Raw genomic sequence first — 4,628 nt, forward strand, 5'->3', positions numbered from 1 at the left:
AACTCATTGTGCTCCTGCAAACTCTCCTTTGTCAAGTGTCACCAGTTAGGTAGCTCATATACTGAGACCAATGCCTGTCACTCTGATCAGTACTTGTTCTCCTCCATCTGTCTGTCGATGTCCATCTGTTGTCTTTTGTCTCATGCTTAGACAGTAAGGTCTGTGGGGCAGGGCCTGTCTTTCTGTTCTGTGTTTGTACAGCGCCTAGCACATGGGGTTCTGGTCCTTGACTGGGGATCCTAGTCATTACAGCAACAGAAACAACAAGTAATAATAAGAATAATAATTAATAAATACATAGTCAGGAGATCTGGGTTCCATTCCTGACTCTGCAACTGACCTGTTGTGTGATCTTGGGCATGTCCCTTCTCTCTGTGCCTAGGCTTCCCATCTGTAAGGTCAGGATAATGATACTTAACTTCCTTTTGTAAAGCTATGGATGAGATGTGCCACATAAGAGCCAAGTATCACATTAGCTGGTAGCTTTCACTAAGTGATTCCAATATTCAGCTGGGCTTTGTCTCCATTCTAACAACAAATCTTCTTAAATCAAACTCCTTTATTTAAAGTGCCACTGGAATTGATGACAGTTGAAAAGTCACAGACACAATAGTGAGTCCAGCCAGCCTTCCTGGGACTCCTTCATCCTGAAATTTTAACGAGCGTTTCTGGAAAGACACAGCAATTAGCACCAGAGAGAGAGAGAACAGAAGAAAACCTTTGAAGGATGCCAAATTGCTGAGAGGCAGATCCTGCTGGATAAGAACTCAAGAACCAAGGACATTTTGGATATTGCTACAAATGACTGAACTTTGCATTCCAATTATTTTTCTCAAGTGCATGGTTAACTGACAGTAGTTGGTCCCCACTGATTTTCTTGTCAAGCAATTTATTGTTAGCAAGGATGAAAAATCAGCAGGTGTTAATTCCATCAGAAGGTCCTTCCCTTCTCTCCAAAATACTCCCCGACTTCTTCAGCCTCTCTCCTTAACAGGATTTTGGGTATTGCTGTTGCACTTGGCTGCAATCAACTGAATGTGCAAAGTTAAATGTAAGCAGGATAAAAATCAACTCTCAGTAATTATAGAAACACTTGGAACTGTTTTTTCCCTTTAATTCACCTGCCCTGCCCTCTCTCTTGTACACAGCTACACGCAAAGGCATGGAGCTCTTGGGGTCATTTAAGTCTTTCCAGTTAATGGAGAGAGAGTTTATATCTACAGCAAAGTGAGCTGATGCTAAAGCCATGGCAGCTTTGTGGCTTAATTCAAAGACAGGCACCCAAAACCAGAGAGCCCCGTACATATAGAGAGGGAATGGAGCAGAAAGAATGCAGAATTCTCTAATCTAAATGAATTCATTTAGGATGAAATTCGGGGCCCATTGGAGTCAGGGACAAAACTCCTTTTGACGTCAGTGAGGCCAAGATTTCACCCTTCAGGCAGAATTACAGATGCGATTGCTTACACTGGACTGAATTTGTCCCTTAACCTGTCCATGTCAGTGGGGCAGTTTTTGCTATAATTGGAGATCTTTGACTCTGAGGGCCAGATCCTCAGGCAATATTTAGAACCTTTGTGATTCTCCCTGATGTAGCATGATCTCAATCTGTGTTCATGCATGGAGTATGTGTAGATTGTCAGTCTACCCACCCGTACAATATAGCCCTACTCCTGACACATATTGACAGAACAAGGAGTAATGGTCTCAAGTTGCAGTGGGCGAGGTCTAGATTGGATATTAGGAAAACCTTTTTCACTAGGAGGGTGGTGAAGCACTAGAATGGGTTACCTAGGGAGGTGGTGGAATCTCCTTCTGTAGAGGTTTTTAAGGCCCAGCTTGGCAAAGCCCTGGCTGGGATGATTTAGTTGGGGATTGGTCCTGCTTTGAGCAGAGGGTTGGACTAGATGACCACCTGAGGTCCCTTTCAACCCTGATATTCTATGATATGAGACAAAAGAGGGGGAAAAAGTCATACCACACAGTAGACTGTACACTGTTTGAGGAAGGGATCATCTCTTTGTTATGTGGTTGTACAATGCCTAGCACAATATGACCCTGCTGCAATCCATGACTGGGGCCTCTAGATGCTACTTTAATACAAATAATCAGTGATAATTAATCAAAAACCCAAATTAATCTTAAGTGTCTTTATTTAGCTTAGAGAATGAGGCATTTCATGGTGGAAATTTCTGTCATCAGCATAGTCACTGACAGAAAGTAATTGCTTGTGCATGCATAGACCTAATTCCAAACGGTTCAGGCATATCTTTGATCGGCTTATTTCTTGGTCAGTTTAAAATTCACCTGCCATGAAAGAGCACCCGTGAGCCGTTAAAATTTGCTTTATGCAAGGATTTACCCAAACACAGCTGTCTCATGGAGGCCTGCAGAAGGCAAACAGGAGCAGACCTGAAGCCAATTAATTTCCATGTGAATAGTTTTCAATAATGCCTAGACAGTGAAACTGCAGCTCCATTGTGGTAAGCGCTGTACAAACACATTGCGAGAGACCGTCCCTGCCCCAGATCCAGCACCATTTACACAGACAAGACAAAGGGTGGGAGAAAGGAAGTATTGTTGTCACATTTTATAGAGAGGGATCTAAGATCCACAGGGATTAAATGATTTCTCAAGGTCACATACTGGGTCCGTAGCAGACCCAAGAATGGGATCTTAATCTCTAGAGTTCCAGTCCAGTACTTTACTTACAAGACCATCCTTCCTCTCAAGGGATGTGTGAACAGGTATATTGGCATTCACCTAGCTCTCCAGGTAGAGCGCTGTTTGGCTCTCCTTTCATCAGTAAGCCGTGCTCACAACACTAGATTCTCCCAAGGGGACATCCAGATTGGCAATTGCCAAACTTGAAAAATAGCTGTGCAAATGGGTGCATGGCGTTTGGGAAAGTATCCTGTGTTTGAACAGGCTGATCCCTTGTGCCTTGCTGGGAGAATCCGGCCCTGAGTCAAAGCTTGCTTTCTTCCCGTTTCATATATCTGGTAAATGCACTTCTGTCCAGAAGGAGAGGGCTGAGAAAGTCAGAAGCAGGTGAAAAATGAGGCTGCTACCGAAAGTTCTGATTTAACTGAAGTGTCTGCTGCCAGTGGGTCATTTTGTGCGCACAGAAACCTGCACTGGAACGCAGACTGGTGTGTAATTACACAATACTATTTGTGCAAACGGGCCTGAGGTTGTGTGGGCACACCCACTGCTGCCGCCTCTGGAAAGGTGGCTTTAGAGTTTCTAGTTTTAGTGTCTGAATGACACTGTTTAGGAGCCTGATGCAAAGCCAATGGAGAGACTCTCCTCACCTCAGTCCGCATTGGAGCAGACCCGTAGAGACTATGGCTAATTGGAAGGTCTGATTGCTCTGAGGCACCGGATGTCTGGAAACCTTGGAAACTAGCACAGAATTATTCTTCCAGATTTGGGGTGGGTTCATGTTTGGTTAAGAAGGCAGATGAAATAATGAGAGGAAAGGCCACAGTGAAATTTGAACGCCCAAACCAGAGGCACTCATTATCCCCTTAAGGAGAGCAGAAGGGACCGTAGATGCCAGGAAACTGTTAGGAGAAGTTAGCAGGCTTAAAAGCAAGAGGACCCAAGCTGAATCTTTAGTCTCCGACACAAGAGCCCCTACGGAAGTACCGGACAGATGCAGGAGACAAATGGTCTGCTAGGATGGAGGAACTGTACAACTGGCTGCAGACACTCAGACTGCAGCTCACTTCACCAGCGGGTGTTCACACTGGCTATTAGAACGTAGCCCTATGCCAAAGCCCCAGCCAGCTGCAAAAAATAATGCTCTTGAGAAGTGCCAGCCTGGCTGTCCAGGGGCATGGTGCCCTCTGTGACTCCTCAGAATGAGTTGTCCAAGGCCAGGAGCAATGCAAGCTTCCCTTACCCCAACATGGGGGCAACAAGCTTTTGCACCTCAGCCCTGGCTGAGGAGGTAGTTCAGTTGCTGGGTCTGACCCTGTAGATACTTTCCACATGGACCTGGTCCCCATGGGAGTTCTTTGCATAAAGGGTTTCCCCCAATGTGGAGTCCTCTGCCTTTGTTTAGCCCTCGGCCTGTCTCAACAAGCCCGTCAATGGGCAAATTGTGGCGGTGGCTTTCATGACGGGGACACCTGGTCTGTTGGATAACGGGTGGTTTTGCACAAACAAAAGAGTTGCTGTGAAACTGATCAGATGGGGATAAAGCCGATAGGCTAAAAGCTTCAGTTCTGTCTGTGAAGCCGCTCAGAAGATGCAGTAAGATCTTGCCGCAGGAGAAACAGCAACTGGGTCTCCTTACTAACCTTCTCAGAAAAAAAAAATCAGCTTTCTTATGCCTATAACTTATGGCCCGTTCCTGCAACCATTGCTGACTTGAGCAGCCCCACTGCAGTCATTGAGATTACTCACGTGAGGAAGAGCTACCGGCTTCAGGGTGGCAGGATCAGCTCCCAGAAGGACTGAAGGCTTGAAATCGAAGGGGGAAAGTAACCCAAGCATGGGCCCCCTCTGACAAGGGTCTGAGCTACATTTTTCCATGAGGCGTCTAGAAGGACACAAGTTTGGGCCTAGTCCAAAGCCCATTGAAGTCAATGGGAGTCTTTGCATTGGAGTCTGTGGGCTTT

The sequence above is a fragment of the Malaclemys terrapin genome, chromosome 8, assembly GCF_027887155.1.
Source record: "Malaclemys terrapin pileata isolate rMalTer1 chromosome 8, rMalTer1.hap1, whole genome shotgun sequence".
NCBI classification, from domain to species: domain Eukaryota; kingdom Metazoa; phylum Chordata; order Testudines; family Emydidae; genus Malaclemys; species Malaclemys terrapin.